Here is a 19498-nt window from a genome sequence, read left to right on the forward strand (position 1 = left end):
TTTATTAATGTTTGATACATATATGTATTTATTATTAAAATTCAAAGTTGCTGTATGGAGAAATAGTTTTGTACCAATAGTGTCTTTGTATGTGTTTATCAATAATGTATGAGATTGCCTCCTATGCTCCTTTTCTTTTATTGGGGGGGGAGGGGGTGTGTCACGCTACGTCAAGGTCGGGAGTCAAACCCGCCACGACTGTCCATGAGGGGTTTTCCCGGGTCCCCACTTCAGGCCGGTGAGGGTGGCCAGGGGCAGCCGAAGACGTGCGTACGTGCGTGCGTGCGTGCGTGCGAGCCTGCGAGTCCACGGGGCGGATCGCGCGTGCCGGGAGTGTTTCAGCCCGGCCCCCGGCTCATTGTGGTCGCCTCACGCCGGCCCGAGTTCGCAGCAGCGCTGGAGGCCCCGGGCCTGTGACCACAAAGAGGGAGCCGGGGGTCGGACGGGAGCGCTGCGGCGGCAGCTGAGGCCCAGACCAGGCCCCCCTCAGCCTCCCGCCTGCCTGTCTGCCCCGCCCCCGCCGGCGGCGCCGCGCCCCTCCCCCAACCGCCAGACTAGCGCGGTGCGGGACCCACGCGTGAAGACATGGGGGAGAAGCTGGAGCTGAGGCTGGAGTCGCTCTTGGGGACCGAGCCCGCCGTCTACCCGTGGCCGCTGCCGGTCTACGTAAGTGCCGTCCGTCCCCTCCTCCCGGACCCCCGCTCCTGTTCCCCCACGGCGCGCGCTGAGCCCACCGGGAAACGGAGCGACTCGAGTCGCCAGACCCTCTTTGGAGCCCCCCTTCCCGCCCCGCCGTGGTTCTCCGCGGCAGTTTCCAGCCCCCGCGCGCAGGGTGGGCAGAGGGGAGCCGGCGCCGGCCGGGGGTCACAGACTCGGCCGCGGGGATCCCGCGCTTCCGAGGGGCGCCCGAGCCGGTCTGCGGTTGGCTCTGCAGGGCTGGGGACCCCGGTCCCCCCGGTCCTGGAATGTCGGCGGGCTTGCCCTTCTGTACTTTAGGATCTGACATGTAGGGTTTCTTTTTCCTGGTAGTTTATTCTTAGCGCTGTCAACGTGCTTAGTTTTTTTAATTTTTTTTTATTTTTCAGGGCACCCTTTCCTCCCTCTCTCCAGTTTTTTTGTGTTTCTGTTTTGTTTTGTTTTAGTCAGGCATTTTGTCCCTCTGATCTTGAGTGGGTGGGCTGGCAGGACACTTGGAGAGGAGGCGTTCTGTCCCCTGATCTTGAGTGGCCTTTGGAAAATGACAGGCCAGACGGAAATTTACACAGGCGTCCGGTGATTCCAGAAATGCAGGGTGTCCGGCTAGGTGGGCGCCCGGCCTGTCGTCCCCCGTGGCGGCGTGGTGCGCGTGTTCCTTGTCTCAGGGTTTACGCTTGGGCCCCGCAGCCCAGCTTCCAAAGGGAAAGCGCAGCGGGCGCCTTGGGCCGGCGCCTTTGGGGCGCCCTTTCGTGCGCTCGGCTTGCGGGGGACCGGCCTCCAGGCGACCCGGCGGGGAAGCCCGCGCGACCCGGCCCTCGCGCGGGCTCCGTGTGTGTCAGTTTGTGGAAAGTGTGTCGCGCGCGGCCGGGGTCGGGGTCGGGACGCTGGGACCACCTGGGAGCCGGTGTAGAGGGATATGATTTCCATTTTCAAGGCGCATTCATCCTGTGCAGGGAGACAGCCTAACATAAAATTTGCCTAACAAAAACTATATTAACAGGTGGAAAGACTATCTCCCAGTTGAACAGCGGATGCCTGGGACTCGTTTCATTGCTTTCAAAGTTCCTTTAAAAAAGGTGAGCAAAAGTTAATACCGTATTCTTCCAGAAATCTGAATTCACCATATAGAGAGCCCTGGCTCTCAACCCCGTCGTACTCCATTTTCCCTTTTTATAGCAAATACTTTTTAATACCTCTTTTACTATCCAGAAATGGGATTCATAGACAAATACAACCAACTTTTGTACTTAATTAAAAAACAAAAAAAACAATGCAATGCCCTAACTATAAATAAAGAATAAAGTAATTTATAAGAAAGTAATATGTATCTCAGTATGTAAATGTTTGGGGATGACTATACTAGAAATAAAGAAATAGTCGGTTACTTGTACCATGAATGCAATAAACTGTGGACTTTGATTGATAACGATGTGTCAGTGTTGGTTCATGAATTCTAACAAATGAAGCACACTGGTATGGCATGTTGATAGTGGGGAAGGCTGTGTGGGATGAAGGAGAGAGGGTGTAAGTGGGAACTGTGTACATTTTGCTCAGTTTTGCTGTGAATCTCAAACTGCTCTAAAACTAGTCTACTAATTAAGAAAAAAAGTGTGTGTTGCTGACACTTGAATAACCAAAGAGATCAATGGAACAGGGTACATGTATAAGCCAAATACATGAAAGAATATTTAGCAGTGAAAGCCATCCTTCCTATATGTAGATATTCAAGAAGTATTTATCTCTGTGTCTATTTTCAGGCACTCCGCTTGGAGCTGGCAATACAGTGGTAGGCAAAATTGATGTGGTCCCTGCCTTCTGGGAGTTTAGAGTCAGGTTAGGAGACCAACATGAAATAAACAAACATAGAAATAACTATATAGAAGTGAGCTTATTTTCTTCCGTCTAATCTCTCTGGAAGAAAGGATTGTAATATCGCTTGTAAGCTGCAGAGGAGGAAACTTGACTTTGAATCTCATATGTTAGCATCCCAGGGTTTGAATAAATGGATAACATAGTAAAGGATTTTAAACATATGTTCTTCCTTATTTTATTCTTTCTGACAGAGTTTTGAAAAGAATCTTGCTCCAGAAGAACGTTTCTCCCCCTTGGATCTCTTAACAAAATCCAAGGACAGAATGAAGAACTTGGGCTGATTATTGACTTAGCAAATACTCGCCGCTCTTACAAGCCAGAGGTAAATGGAAGGCGTAATTGAAAATGACCTTCTTTCTGATACTGTAATAATTCATAGTAGTTCAGTAGTTATCATCTTATGGTAAGGTGAGTCCTGGCCTTCTCTCGTGGGTTCAAAAAGGGAAGCTAGTGGTTTCCTTAAATACACATTTGTAATTGCTGTTTCAAAATGAGATGAAAGATATGAATTGAAGTATAGTATTTGGCAGTAGGCTCTAGATATGCTTAAGAAATTCTATAAGCTTCCATGTTCTACATTTTGAAAATGAAGTAAACTTTTAGTAGTTACAGTAGTATCCTAAAAAGAAAGAAAGGTATGTCCATTATGTCTTTAGCACTTATGTTAAGCAGTTGCCTGAGCATGTTTAAGCATCAGTGTAAAAGACAATTGTTCTCTAAGTTTTATGCTTCCTTTTCCTGATGCCTTCTGATATAGAACATAAACCCATCTATTCTCTTGGCCCATGTAGGACATTCCAGTGCAAAAGAATTATCCTCCTCCTGACCTGTTCCATGGCCTTGGGAGACAGTAACACCTAATGTCTTTTAATATTTGTAGAGCAGTTTGCCATTTAGAAAGTTCTTTCATATCCATTGACTTAGTTAATCTTCACAGCAATCCTTTGCTCTTGAAGTGGAAGTAGTACTGATATCTCCTACTGAGTGCTTACCCTGCACTAAGCTCAGAGGATAGACAACTACAATTACTAATTTTACAGACGATGAAACTGACTCTCGGAAAAGGAAGAATTGAAATTTCAGCTCTGTTATTGCTTTTTTTTTATTGTGGTAAAATATAGAGAAATCATATTTCTTTTAACCGTTTATAAATATGCAGTTCAGTGGCATTAAGTACAGTCACAGTGCTGTGTAACCATCACCGCTGTCTAGAACCAAAACTTTTTCATCATCCTCAACAAAAACTCTGTAACCATCAAACAGTAACAACCCCATTTTCCCTCCCACCAACCCTTGGTAACCTCTATTCTATTTTCTGTCTCTGTGAATTGGCCTATTCTAGGTACCTCGTGTCAGTGGAATCTGCAGTATTTGTCCTTCTGTGTCTGGCTTATTGCACTAAACGTCGTGTTTTCAAGGTTCATCCATGTTATAGCACGTAACGAAATGCCATTTCTTTTTTGGCTTAGAAAATCCCATTGTGTGTATATAGACCACAGTTTGTTATTCAGCGGTTGATTGACACTTGGTTGTTTTCCACCTTGTAGGTATTGTGAATCATGCTGCTATGATCATTGGTGTACAGATATTTGTTCAAATCCCTGCTTTCAGTTCTGTTAGATGTGCAGCGTAGGTAGTAGCAGAGTTGTTGGATCATAGCCTACTGCCAAATACTAAGCTCTACGCTTAACCTGTGAGAAAGTGCCAAACTGTTTTCTACAGTGTCGTCTTGTTTTTAAACAATTATCACAAATTTTAAGCATATACAAAAGTATAAAACTACTGTGAGTGTTCCTTGTATACCCAGGAACTCATCCAGCTTTCTTATTTACCAACTGATGGCTGTCATGTTTTATCTATACCCCCACCTGTTTCACCCCATTCCGTATTATCTTGAAGCAGCTCCGAGACAACATGTAAATTACACCTGTACGTTTTTGGTACGTGCATTTAAAATATAGGACTTTTATTCCTTAATATCATTTTTTAATATTAAATACCCAGGGAGTGCTCAAATTTGCAGTTGTCTCCTAAACGTCATAAAAAATTGTCTATAAGAATTTTGAATTAGATCCAAATAAGGTCCACACTTTGCCGTGGATTGTTAGGTCTCTGAAGTCTTGTTTAATCTATAGGTTCTCCCTCCATGTCTCTCTCACTTTTTTTTTCCTCCTTGAATTTTGTTTTTAAAGAAACCAGGTAATTTGTCCCATCTAGATGCCGATGATTACATTCCATGTGTTGGTAACATATTCTTCAGTCCTTTTATTTCCTGTAAATCGGTAGTTGATCTGAATGAAGCTTGCATGTTTTGTTTTGGCAAGACAGTTTCATGGGTGATGATGTGTTCTTCCATGGAGACGTATATAGTTGTGTCTTTCTGTGGTATTAGCAGTCACTGATGATTCATACCTACATCCATTAATTCAGTTGAGGCTTCAAAGAATGGTGAATTCTGTTGTTCTTTTTTTCACTTATTAGCTGGGTATATTTGTACGAGGAGAAGATTCCCCTCATCAGCTGTTTGGTTGCTCAGTTGTAGAGGCATGATTCTCTTCTTTTATTTAACAGTTTTCAAAATAATGAGTTGATTCACAAATATCCTCCAGTGTTGACCAGTTTTGTAAAATTTTATTTATTCCTCTCACCGTGGACTCCGTTACAGTTATTATTCTAACTGAGGCCCTATCTTTGGCCAGTTGGAGCTTCTCGGTGACTCCTGAGTCCTTTGGACATGACATCAGTTGTTTCTAGACTTTTTCAGTGGTCAGAGCTAGGAAATATGTACGTTTGTTTTTAATATTTTTAAAATATGTCATAGGTTCCTACTGCTACTTTCCATTTAAATTCAGAACTAGAGAATTTTCACTTATCCTTTTCTGTCTTCTATTGATAGTCTACTTTCTCCCACCTCAAGAATACCAGTTCTCAACAATGCCTGAAATTGCCTCTGTTTCCTAATTCGAATCCAAGTTCTTCTGACTCTATTCTATTACTCTCCTTAAATCACAGCCGCTTTATGGCCCTTGAAATGTAAGATAGAACATAAATGTAGGCAGAACTGTTTATATCATTTTGAGTTACATGTGCATTCATTCACATAGATTTGCTTTTCCTTTTGCATGCCTGGTAACTGTCCGTTCTGCAGTTTGAATGAAAATCAAGTGATAATTACTGGTTAAAGCAGCTTTGGAAAAAATGGCTCTCATCAGAATGACTGACATACAAAGTTTAATGTACTCTCCTGGTTTATATTCTGCCTTCTCTAATTAATTTTTTATTCTTTCCCTACAAAGGAAATAATACATATTTTCATGGTTTTGCCTTATAGGACTTACCAGAAACTCTTCCTTATTTAAAAATGTGTACAATTGGGCATCAGGTGTCAGATGACGACACTAGTTTTAAATTCCAGTGTGCTGTTAATGGGTTTCTGAAAGAACATAAAGATAACGGTGAGTTGCTTTTGTGTTTGTTTTTGTTTTTCCTTTACCTGAACTTTGGTATGCATTTTGAGTGGGGTTGGGGATTTTTAACATTTTTAATAGTTCTGACATTCGTGTCAAGTTGTGTTTGGTAACATTAAGGTGGAAATGTCAGATGGTGCTACTAGAGTACGGTGTTTTTCCTGTTTATGGTCACAAACAATTTAGTTGAGTTTGGAAAGTGATCTTTGTGAGAAATATGAACTGAGCTAGCTTACTTATCTCTTTTTTAAAAATTTGAATGGAAAATACATAAAAACATAAAAATGTTCTTTTGTCCTGTTTATTGGTTGAGAGGTGGAAGAAAAGGTTTAGACTCTCGGGTTCTTAGCGTACATAAAAGAGAAAACAAAAAGCAAAGGTTCAGAGTGAGACAGATCCCTAGAAGCAAAACAAAACAGAGTGGACCAGGTAGAGTGGCTTCCTCATCATATATGTGTTTAAGATATTTTTGCTGCTTTTACCCTTCGGGTGCAAGTGAGGAAGAACACTACCACCTCTTACTCTTATCTTCAGACAGGAAGAACTTAAAAGGCTGGTGTTTTCTTGTTTCCGCTTTAAGATCTACTCTGTTGATAGTAGGTCTTAATAGCGTGTGAAGTTTAAGGATCCACTTGCCTTTTTCTAGCATCTAACTATCAGAAGGAACATGGTGTTCGCCATGTTTTAAGACTGAGGAATCTTTTGTCTTTGGAACACCACTGACGCCCATGTGAAAGTGTTCATTTTGTCCTCTTTCTAAATTTAGCCTGAGGAGTGTGCACTTTATTAAATCAATGTAACAGACAGTAAATATTCCGTGTATATATAAAATGATGCACGTATATACATAAAACAGGGAGTAGGGGAGAGGGAATAGAGATGGAGGTGGGAAGATAGGGGATAGGAGGCGAGAGAGAGAGGGAGAGACTGGAATTTCAAGATAAATGTTCATTCTATAACCTGGTTGCTTAATGCAGGTACTAGCTCTTAAATATCTTCAGCCCTATTCACAGATCTTCCGTGTACTTTAGCTTTAAAACTTGAGAGGCTTGGCCTGTCCTGTGATAACCAGGGTGTCTAGAAAGGAGGCAAATTATCTGATGTGTTTAAACTGTAGTCACAGAAATGTTACCTCTTAAGACGTTAGGGCGCAGCTGCCGGCCTACTCACTTCCTCCAGGCTCCTTTGTGTGTGTTCTGTCTGTTCCGCGTGGGCTAGAAGATCCTTACAAGTGCATGAGAACACGTTTGTAAACCTTGATTGTTCACATGTTATACCAAGTGTAGTCCATTGCATATGCTGACTCCTCTGTGGGTCTTCTGCATGCAGTGGGCTAACTTCACCATGCTGTCTGCCATTGCAGTCTCAGGACCTTAGTTATGATCCATTGGTGACTTCCTCTGCTGTAAGGCCCTCCCACAGATGCCAGGCTCACTGATAATGAGGAGGAGACTATACTACGCACTCCCTAGAATTGATAGAGACTCAGAAAATGAATTGTTTCAGTAAACACCGAGAGCCTTATAGGTTTGTTGTTAGGGCACGGGGATACAGAGGTGAGTAGAAGTCTTTGTTCAGTAGCGACTTACAGTTGTCTAGGAAGAGAAACATGTAGTGAGTCTAAGTGGGTTAATTATGATAAAAGAATCAAGTGCAGCAGGAATATAGAGGAGAAATTGAGGAAGGCCTGACTGAGGAGACAGCGTTTGAGCTGGGCTTGGGGGAAGAGGATTTTGCCGCAATGAGGAAAGGACAGCCCAGGTATTGGGGACAGGTACAAAAGGCCCAGGGCTTGAACTTGTGCTCTGGAGGGGCAGCCTCTGGTGTGACTAGAGGGTAGTGTGAAAGGGCAAAGAAGTCATACATTCATTTTCAGCAAATATTTGTATAACACCTTCTAAGTTGAAGGCACTGTTCTAGGAAGTAGGAAGAGAACAAAGTTCTTGCCCTTACGTACTTTCCATTCTAGTGGGGGAGAGAGATGAATAAATAAGTCAATATGTGGAGTGTCAAGCGGTGGTAAATGCTTTGGAGAATAACAAAAGAAGATGAAGAGGTGAGGGAATGTGGTAGGTGATCAGGGAAGTCCCCTCTATTAAGATGTCGATTGAGCAGAGCCTTGCAGTGAGAAACAAGCCATTGGATATCTGGGAGAGTGGAGATGGGGTGGGAGGGTGTGTTCTGGGAGAGTGGAGATGGGGTGGGAGGGTGTGTTCTGAAGCAGAAGGAATAGTAGGTGCAAAGTCCCTGAGGCACGCCTGTGCTTGGCATGTTTGAGGAATAGTAAGGAAGCCAGTGTGGCTGGACAGGGGAAAGTGAGTGAGGGCAGGGCAGTAGAGAATGAGATCAGGGGAGGCTGGCAGGGCAAAGGAGGGAGGTGGATGATGTAGGTCCTTGTAAGTCATAGTTTGAACTTATAATTCAGTTGGAGAGGCAGACTGATATTTGTTTATAAAGAGTTCTCAATGCTGTGCTAACAACCTGGGCTGTATTCTGTGCTAAGTGAAGATGTTCAAGCGACAGAGCAATCCAGCCAAGTTTATATTTTAGAAAGATAACAGCGTCACTATCCAAGACACATTGTAGACTATGTATGTAGTACGTGTATAGTGTGCTGCTCTTCTATAAACTACAGGATACCTGTTATGTACAAATACTTACAAGATACAAGTGTGAATGTAAGCACTTGGGAAATATCTGAAAGAACCACACAAGAAACTGGGAGAGTCGGACAACTTTCCATGTCCCGTATGATTGGAATGCTGAAGGGTACACACACGAACTAATGGACGTGTGCTCCCAGCCTCCGGCTAAGGAGGGAAATTGCAGGCATCAGAATCCTCTTTACCGATCAAGCGCGTTAATCCGCCTGCGTGATGACAGTCATCTCGACACGCCACGCGGTGGCGCATGCGCGGTAGAAGGAGGTCCGCGAGCTGCGTGGGCTTGTGCCTAGGCGCCTGTGGTTCGTGGCCTTGTGCTGGCACCGGGGATGCCGGGTTGGGGACTTTGGCACTCCTGGCGGGGGTGACATGAGCCAGTTCGTCGGCCACGAGGAAGGGCGGAAAGCACATCCCGGAAAGGTAATACGCCTTGGCAGCTGGGCGTTGCCGGTGGAGCTCGGAGCCCCTGGGCCTGGGCTTCCGTCTCTTGTGCTGTCGCCTGTCACAGTGGCCCCCGTGCGCTGGCCCGTCCGCGCTGTGCTAGGGGGTGCTGGTCGTCTCGCGGCTCAGTTCATAGTAGCTGAAAGGGACAGTGTGTGATGTTCTGATTTCTCCCCATCGTTTTAAAAGGGAGGCTCTGGCCATTGCTCCTTGGGTAAAATGCAGCGGGACTGCTTTTTAAGATGGGACTGTCAGTGTTGGGGACCCTCCTTAATTACCAGGATGGAATCCCCTTCAGTTCCTCAAGCTGTGTTGTTTAGGCACAGAAAATGTGAGTAATAGGCACTGGAACTAAGTTTGAGTGAAAAAACGCACCGGTACCGCCGAGTTTTCCATCGAGACAGTTGATCCGTGTTGTCTCTTGGAATTATAAAGGGCGTACTGTTGCTTCCTAACCAGTGTCCTTTGAGAGCTCTACCTCTGTACGTTCAAATGATGAATTTTGAGGCTTTGCTCATACGTGGAGTAAACCCTTAAATTCCCTAAGACCTTCCTTTCCTCCGTCTCATACCCCATTAAGCCCGCTTCAGTTTATCTCCTGAATTTCTTCTGAATCTGTCAACTCTTCCTCAACATCCTAATACTGAACTTGCCTGTCTGTTGCAATGAGGTCCTAACTAGTGTCCATATATCTTGTTTCCTTCCAATCCATTCTTCACACAAGAAACCTTAGAAGCAAGTTGAGACATTGCTCATAAACACGGCTCAAAAACATTGTTTTGAGAATAGAAAACAAACTGTTGGCCTTTAACACTCTGCGTGGTCTAGAATCCTGTCTGCTTCTCTGCTACGTGGACTCCAGCTTGGTGCCTCTCCAACTTTAATATGGGTATGCCTCTCCTGTGGATCTTGTTAAATGCAGGCTGTAATTCAGTAGTTCTGGGTGGGGCCTGGATTCTGTGTTTCTAACGAGCTCCTAGGTGACGGTGACCCTGAGAGCAAGGGTCCAGCTCCTGCCTTTCTCCCTTCTTTCTGGAAGAGCAGGACGTCTGCCCCCCCGGGAGGAGAAAACATCTGCAACGTGACTACTAGCAACCAGCTTCCCTCACAGGCAAGGGACCTTTACCACTGCTCCCTACCATTTTGTCTGAGGCGCAGCAAGCCAAAACACTGACATGCTGAGGTTTGCAGCAAAGAGGAGGTTTATTCACAAGGCAGCCAAGCGAGGAAGTGACGTGACAATAGCTCTCAAATCCGCCTCCCCAAAGGCAAGGGGCTTGGGGTATCTATGGGATAAAGAATAAAGAAGCAGGGCAGTATGAGGCATGGGGAGCATGAGGAAAGGTGATTGGGAAAAGGTGTGCTCCTCATTGTTCTGAGCTGGCGTAACTAGGCTACGGGGCTCAGCACATTCTCAGGCTGTAGTTTTCGGCCCTCTGATGGCAGGAGGTCAAAAGGCACTGGGCCAGGTGGAAGATCGGTGGTCCTCTCCAGTCTTAACCAGCTCAGCCTAACTAGACACAGCTGATTCCAAGTTCCTGGACAATACCCGGGGCAAACATCTTATTGCTTATGCTACGTGCTGTTTGGAGGACGTGCAAGTGTTCAAGCTACCTTGAGTGAAGACAGGATTTGACTAATCCTTACACATGGTTTCACCTCCAGATGAGCAGAAGAGGCCTGTAGGCTGAATCTGGCTCCTGGCACCTGGAATTGGAGGCAGATGGTTTAAAAACAGGCTCTCCCGCCCTCTGTGTTATCTTAGGTAGATAGACTATTGAACCTTCCTGTGCCTGTTTCTCCACCAGCAGCATGGGGACACTCAGAGTCCCTCTCTTGGGGGCTGTTATGGGGGTTCAGTGAGCTATAGATGCATGCACAGGCACACGGGAGACACCCAGTGTGTGTTAGCTTCATGCTTACTTTTTATTAGGAGACCAGTATTGTTAGAAGATTTCTGGTTTGGACAACAAATTAGATAGGTGGTCATTACTATAGTTTATGCAACAGCAATTCACATTACCATTTGCAAAAAAGCAGTTGGTTGTCCAACGGGGATTATAAACATCCATTTACCGTGAGCTACTGAACAGATACTTTACACAGTAACTACTTCAAGTACTATTTAAGATCAATTCTCTATGTTGTCTTAAGCAGTTGTTAACCCCCAATTTCGTGAATAGTACCAAGTAAGTCACTTGAACATCAGCTAGAGCAATCTGTTATCACTTAGCAAGCCTAAAGCTATAGTTCAACAATTTTATTTACTGTTCTATGACAAAAATGACTCTCAACAGCTATGCCCTGGATAAGTAATCAGCTAAAGCTAGTTTGACTGACCAAATCTGATGTACTGAGTTAATAAGCCAGTTGATTTAGAAAGGTCTAATGCATATTTCTCATCCATTCAGCATTCAACTGTTTCCCATGCCTAAAATGTCTTTTTTCCCATTCGTACATATCCAGATTCCTACTTCTGTGCCGTAGGGCTTGGCTGAACTACAACTGCCTTTAGTGACACTTTTCTCACCTGCACAATTGGAGATAATTTTAGTCTCCTCAAGACTCCCACGGGGTTACCTCTGTTGTGACACTTGACGATTTGGTGGCATATTTTACTTTATTTTATTTTAAATAGCCTTCCATTACTCCGTGCACATCAAACGGTAAATGCTTTCTCCTAGTAAACGTGTATAACGATTTTCTGAACTCTTCTGCTCTGGGCAAGATTCATAAATACACCAGGCAAACATAGTGAAAGAGGAGACAGTACTTGTGTTATATTCAGTTGGGTCTTGATACCTAAGTGTGACTCTTAACCAAGGATTATGCAGTAATTAAGGACACAGGTTAAAGTTGTTTAGAGTGTGTCCTAAAGTCTCCCTGGCAGAATTTAAATCTCTCCTCTGGAAATTGTAGACCTGAGACAAATTACTTCCCTAAACTTCATTTCCTACATCTGAGAAAGCTAATAGTATCTACCTTGTAGTAGACTGAATAGTACCATTGCCCCCAAATGTCCACCTTCTAATCCCCAGAACCTATGAATGTCACCTTAAATGGCAGAAGGGACTTTGCCAATGGGATGAAAGTAAGGGTTTTGAGATGGGGAGATTCTTCTGGACTACCTGGATGGACCCAGATGTAACCACTGGTGTTCTCGTAAGAGAGAGGCAGAGGGAGTGTTTACTCCAAAGAGAATGTGATGATGAAGTTGGGGTTGGATTGATGTGGCCAGAAGTCAAGGAATGCTGTCAAGGAAACAGATTCTCCCTTAGAGCCTCTAGAAGGTGGATGGACGGCCTTGTCAACTCCTGGTTCCAGCCCAGGGAAACTGGTTTTGGACCTCTGTCTTCCAGAACCATAAGAGAATGAGTGTGTTTTGTTTTACGCAAGCTCATTGGTAGTCATTTGTTACAGCAGCCATAGGGAACTAATGCGTACCTCATAGGAACTATTTCTCCAATTAAAATGTGTGACTGGAAACACACTTGGTGGCATGTCTGACACACGGTAGGTATGCTACTGTGGGTAGTTCTTGGAAAGTAAAGCCTTGGTTTTTGAGGAATCATCAAAACCAGTACAATGGTTGCCATGTTTCTCCTTGTTCATCCTGGTGACAAAGCTGTAGAGAGAGCTCCATCCTTTCCCACAGGACGCCCACCCCTAGTACTTACAGGGAAGAGGTTATGTCTCACTTCAGGCACCTTCCTCTTTCCCTTTCTGCTTTTTGTTTCATTAATCTTCATCCAGCTGGCCTTTCTAAGTTAAAAAAACAAAACAAAACAAAACCATTTCTCAATGGATTCAGATACTACCCCAAGTTAATATTCCAACCATGTTCTTGTTCTTCTGGGTCTCACCACCAGAAATTTCTGAGCTGAAATCCTCTCTAGTTTCTAGGATCAGTCACTTTCTAATTTCTCCCTTCTCAAGTTCAGAGTCTTGTCAGTTTAGTCCCTTCCCTAACCACAACATCTATTAAGGTGACACAGCAAAGTGATGAAAGTCTAGACGGTCTGGTTTTCATCCTGGGTTTCTGCCCGCTACTTACTGTGTGGCATTAGGCAAGCTATTCAACCCCCCCTGGGCCTCAGTTTCCCCCCAAAAAGGTGAATATTATGAACATTACCTACCTATAGGGTTGCCATTATGAGGATTAAGTGAGTTAATATTTGCTAAGCACTTAGAATATTACTTGTTATAGTCTAAGCACTACAGTTGTGCTTGTTAGTAATAATAAATGCAATTCCAAGCGTATAACTTACTCAACTTTCTGTCATAACTTTGAAGTGTTGGTCTATCTGTTGGCCAGCGTTGCAGGGAAATGAGTCGAGGCATGGGCTGAGGCATTGCTACCAGTGCGTGGTGTGTTCCCAGAACTAGGAACAGCCGTGTGAAATAGGTAGTGGTTCTACTTGGAGACGGGGCAGACTGGAAAATGACAGCCCTGGAGGTGTGTCCATAGGTTTGGTGTCAGAGCTGCTGCCTGCTGAAGCACTGATGCCGGCCTAAGCCGTAAATGGGGGGGGCGCTGGGGAAAACAGGGGCAGAATGGAAAGGGAAAATAGGGGAAGAACGGAAAAAGATAGCCTAGGGAGGAGGTGTGGTGTCCATAGCTTCGGGGTCAGAGGTGCTGCCTGCTGCAGCACCGATGACACCCGAAGCCGTAGATGGGGGGCTGGGGAAAAGAGGGGCAGAATGGAAAGGGAAAACAGGGGAAGAACGGAAAACGAAAGCCCGGGAAGGTGGTGTGGTGTCCATAGCTTCGGGGTCAGAGGTGCTGCCGGGAGCAGCACCAATAACACCCGAAGCCGTAGATGGGGGGCTGGGGAAAAGAGGGGCAGAATGGAAAGGGACAACAGGGGCAGAACGGAAAACGAAAGCCCGGGAAGGTGGTGTGGTGTCCATAGCTTCGGGGTCAGAGGTGCTGCCTGCAGCAGCACCAATGACACCCGAAGCCGTAGATGGGGTGCTGGGGAAAAGAGGGGCAGAATGGAAAGGGACAACAGGGGCAGCACGGAAAACGAAAGCCCGGGAAGGTGGTGTGGTGTCCATAGCTTCGGGGTCAGAGGTGCTGCCGGGAGCAGCACCAATGACACCCGAAGCCGTAGATGGGGTGCTGGGGAAAAGAGGGGCAGAATGGAAAGGGAAAACAGGGGCAGAATGGAAAACGAAAGCCCGGGAAGGTGGTGTGGTGTCCATAGCTTCGGGGTCAGAGGTGCTGCCGGGAGCAGCACCAATGACACCCGAAGCCGTAAATGGGGTGCTGGGGAAAAGAGGGGCAGAATGGAAAGGGACAACAGGGGCAGAACGGAAAACGAAAGCCCGGGAAGGTGGTGTGGTGTCCATAGCTTCGGGGTCAGAGGTGCTGCCTGCTGCAGCACCGATGACACCCGAAGCCGTAGATGGGGTGCTGGGGAAAAGAGGGGCAGAATGGAAAGGGACAACAGGGGCAGAACGGAAAACGAAAGCCCGGGAAGGTGGTGTGGTGTCCATAGCTTCGGGGTCAGAGGTGCTGCCTGCTGCAGCACCGATGACACCCGAAGCCGTAGATGGGGTGCTGGGGAAAAGAGGGGCAGAATGGAAAGGGAAAACAGGGGCAGAACGGAAAACGATAGCCTGGGAAGGAGGTGTGGTGTCCATCGCTTTGGGGTGAGATGGGCTGCCTGGCTGATCTGAGAAAAGCGAGTGAAAGTGGGAGAGCTTCTCCCTAGCTGCTAACTCTTCTCAAGGTCTAGCACGCACTGAACACTGGCCTGCCGGCTCAGCCTGGGTGTTGCCATTGCATTGTACGTGTCACAGAGCAAGGGCGGGCGGGTCAGGGGGTGGGCTGGGGGCCCCACACAAGCCCAGCCCCTGGAGAAACCCGGCCCGAGGGCAAAGAGCCCGAGCCCTTCTGGACTTTGTAGCGGCTGGGACTTGTCGCTGTGGGTGGCAGGTGTTTGGCACCGGATGGGCCACCATGCGGAGACTGTTGGGGACTGTGGAAGCCTTGTCCTCCAGAGCTCACGCTGCCTGGGCACCGGCTCTGCAGACCCCTCAGCCCTGGGTATGTATCGGCCAGCCCTTCCCCGCAACGGGGCCCAGAGGCCAGAGCCTGCCCAGAGCTGAGTGCAGGAGGCACCCAGAGCTTGCCAGGCTGTGGCCCGCCTCCTCCGTGGACCTCCCCAGCTTGTCCGCGAGCCCTGGAGACAGGAGCAGGAGCGCCTTCTCCAGGGCTGCTGAGCTGCCAGCATCACCGTGAGCCAGGCGGTGAAGGTTTCTGAGCAGGGGATGCAGAGCCCTGACCCGACTGGATGCTGCACCCCACGATGTCCCTTCCTGGCAGGTAGGTTCTTTCTTCACTTGTTTTTCGAAATTTGGTAAAAGAACATTTCAACCTTCGACTGTTCTTCAGGGTATACAGATGGTAGTGGCTTAGCCGGGATTCGAAGCAAGCCTGTGTGATTCCAGAGCTCGTGCTCTGGACTCTGGCGCCTCCTTATCATATATGCTTCATGTGTTACTTTTTCTTTTGTTTCTTGAAGTCCTTATGATACTTAGCCCTAAGTGCCATACCTGTAATGAACACATCCACTGCCCTGTAGGAGGTGTTCTTTTGTTCAACGCGTGAATTGGTCATCCACCACACTGGGTTCTAATCTCAGAAGATAGGTCAGGGACCACCAGTTGTCAGCATAGCACCATCCCACATTTCTAATTGAGGCTTGGAGCCTAGATTTTTCCCTTTGGTCTAGTTTGAAGGATCCAGGTATGTAAAGCTTATATTCTAGATAAATCATGGGCTATCCTGAAAGGAATTCATCAATGAATTATTCTGTATGGATTAGAAGCCAGTTTCTCTGGCCTTCCTGGAGTATATCCAGTAAGGCATCTCATTCATGTCTAGAAAGCAAATATATCATTTATTGCAACTTCAGCGTGGAGCGATGTATTGGTTTAAAATAAAGTACGAGCAACACAATTTGGTCATTGTGAGTATGCCGGCTGGGTCCACTCTTTACTACACATATGTAACTCTAGAGCTTCTTATGCCCCATAGAGGAGACATACTCTTGTGTGTCTAGGACAAGGGAAACATGTGTTGTTATTCAGGAGCTGGAAGCTACAGCATGACAGGAAAGAATTGAAAAATCCTGGTCTTGGTCTACACGTCACTTTACCTTGTCCGAATCTTGTTTCTTTGGCTTGCTTCATTGGAGTGTTTTCTCTCTCCTGGGACTGACATTGTGTGTTCTGTATCAGGCATGTGACATGTAGAAGTTTCAGAACCCAGAATCGTATAGATCAGTAAAAATCTATATATTTTTGTTTAAAATCTATTTAAAATCACACTGGGCATAATTCATATATTCCAAAAGTAGTTTGACCCTCTGCTCATGAGATTCTTTTTATGGTATGTCGAAGCAAATTTGGACTTCCATCCCCAATAAACTTTGAGGTTGGAGGACACAAAAGCTTTTGCTCAGACCTAAATTCTGTCTGAAAAAAAAAGGGTAACTATTATAAGCCCTTTCTAACCTCTCCAGGAGCAGAAATGATTTACAGCTATGGCATTGAACCATAATTTCTTGATCTCGTTTGAGAAGAGTTCAGTAAGAAACAGTGTCTTGATTTTTGTTCGTTGGTTCCCTGTTTTCTTGTCTTGCGTGCCAACAATCCACTGTAATACGTGAGTGAGTATGGCAGCAGGCCGAGTGTTCCCTGGAGCTCATTAAATGAACGTGTTTTCCTGAAATGACTTTTGTCTCCTTGTTTTCAGCCCCTCTTCTTTCCTCTGTCCTTTACTATAACCAGGGCTCAGCAAAAGCTGACTGGCTTTGTGCAGACCCTACTTAGGGTAGTCTTTTCTTCATTATTTTATTCATGGCCCCTCCATTTCATTGTTTGCCTTCTCGAAATGTGTTGAAATCTTTCTGTGGTTGATGACTTCCACAGTGTCTTGGCTCTTATTGGTTGATTAATTTGGGTATTTCTACAGTTTTATTTAAACCTGGTTTCAGGAGGACCAGAAAGTAAATATATTTCCTAGTCTGCCATCTTGAGCTGAAAATCCCTGTGGATTTTAGCATCCAATGTTCCCATGGGTAAAAAACCCAACCTTGGCATTAATAGATGTACACTCAAGATTTCAGCTTTTCTTGAGCAATCACTAAGGATTTAATATGCGGTCACTTCTAATGGGAAAATAGTAACTATCTCATGGCGTTGATTTGAGGATTAACTTAGATAATGGACAAGAAAATGCTTGGTAAGGTTTTAAAATCTATAAAAAATGTTTTTTGTTATTATTTGATTTGTTGCTATTTCAACTTTAGCTGACAGTTGTTTGTGACCTTGCTTATGTGAGAAAATGCCTTCTGGTTTATTGTTTTGAAAGCCAGATTATATTTTTCAATAGCTCAATGGAAATGGCATCATTTGTGAAGTTGAAGGGTGAAGGCATAAATGTTTCTTGACATTTGAATCAACTATTGGTCTTCTGGGGCTTGTCCTTATTCTCCTGCAGTCTCTAATCAACATGGCATCCAGAGAGATCCTGTTAAAACGTAAGTCAGATCATGTCACTCCAGGCTCTTCAGTGGCTTCTTCACAGGAAAAGCAAAGTCCTCAAAGTGCCTCCACAGCCCTAGAAATCTGGGCCTCTGTTTCCTCTCTGACTGTTTCCTTCTCCTCTCCACTTTGCTCCCTCTGTTTTCCACACACTGACATCCTTTCTGCTCCTTGGATACTCCAAGCCCACTCTTGCCTCATTGCCTTTCCATCTGACTGTTCCCTCTGCTTGTACTATTCACTTCCCAGATATGCACCTTGCTCCCTCTCACAACCTTAGGTTCCCTCTTAAATTTTATCTTCCCCAGAAAGCCCTCAGTGATCACTTAGTTTCAGATCGCAGCCTCCTCCTACCAGCTAACAATCTCCATCCCCCTTCCCTGCTTGCTGTTTTTCTCCAGCACTTACCTGATATACTAGTTATTCTACCCATTTATTCAATTTTTATTTACGTATTTACACTTACGATTTTATATTTGCTTCTTTACTTTTGTCTCTCCCCTCAGCTCGAGAGAGGCTATATTCATCTGTGTTAATCACTGCTGTGTTTCCTGAACATGCCTAGAAAACATACTGAAGAAGGGTGCCTGAAATTTGGTAAGGGAGCCATCAGTTTTCTTGGCTGAATGAAGAAATATGCTCATAAATTAATGAACAAATCTCTGGGGTTTCTGAATTAAGGACTAATGGGAAGAGGAAGGCAAATGGTTGGGACAGGGTACTGCAAGAAGTAGTATTTGGAGTACTCTGATAGCTCTCCTAATAGATAACATTTTGTTCATTTAAATAGTTTTAACGAGAGAGCTGGGAACTAGGGACACACAGCATCGAGGTTTTATAATGCATTCTGTAGAGTTCTTTTCGAGTGTGTTCAAATATCATTGAAAATATATGCATGCATATAAACCTCTGTTACTTTATTTAGTGCTTTACAAGAGCCCCTCAAGGAAGGGGTAGTAGCAACTATCAGTATCCTTCCTTTATGATGAGCTTAATTTATTCAAAATTACATCCTAATTTATTTGTAACTGTGAAACTAGACTTAGTTATTTAGTAGACCCTCCCTAGAAACCTATGACGTTAATAAAACCAACAAAAATGTGTTCAGGTTCCAGTGATACACACACTACAGACTCAATTATGTGTCATCCATTTTAATGAAGGGAAGAAGTGATTTAACAAACACAGAGCAAACAAACGGAATATGAAGGTTTGTCCTCCATTAATATTAGTAATGGATAAAGTGGGCTCCAACGCCTTCAACGTAGCTTGAGACCCATCATCTCTGTGTCATGGGAAGGGGGATGCTCGGCCAGGATGTCTTTCTGTGTCACTGAGAAAATTTTCCGTAATGTATAACGATACTTACTGAAACGGATATGGGGCATTTGGGTAATTAGGAATCCGTTAGCATATTTTTCCGGAAGCCTTGACTACGAAACGAAGATAGTAGATTTGGACACTTGCAGCTATGCAGAAGTTGTTTGGGTATTCATCTTTATGCCGAATGAAGTAAGCTTATTTCATCTCTGCAGCTTCCCATATACCATTTTCCCACCTCTGTTTTGTGTTTGGAAAGACTTTTAGAAATTAAAACTCAAGTTAAAAAGTGAGTGACGGGCTTCCCTGGTGGCTCAGTGGTTGAGAGTCCGCCTGCCGATGCAGGGGACACGGGTTCGTGCTCCGGTCCGCGAAGATCCCACATGCCGCGGAGCGGCTAGGCCCGTGAGCCGTGGCCGCTGAGCCTGCGCTCCGCAACGGGAGAGGCCACAGCAGTGAGAGGCCCGTGTACCGCAAAAAAAA

The sequence above is a fragment of the Delphinapterus leucas genome, chromosome 13 (genome assembly GCF_059928025.1).
Source record: "Delphinapterus leucas isolate spDelLeu-1000000601 "Yukka" chromosome 13, BTC_Dleu_Yukka2, whole genome shotgun sequence".
NCBI classification, from domain to species: domain Eukaryota; kingdom Metazoa; phylum Chordata; class Mammalia; order Artiodactyla; family Monodontidae; genus Delphinapterus; species Delphinapterus leucas.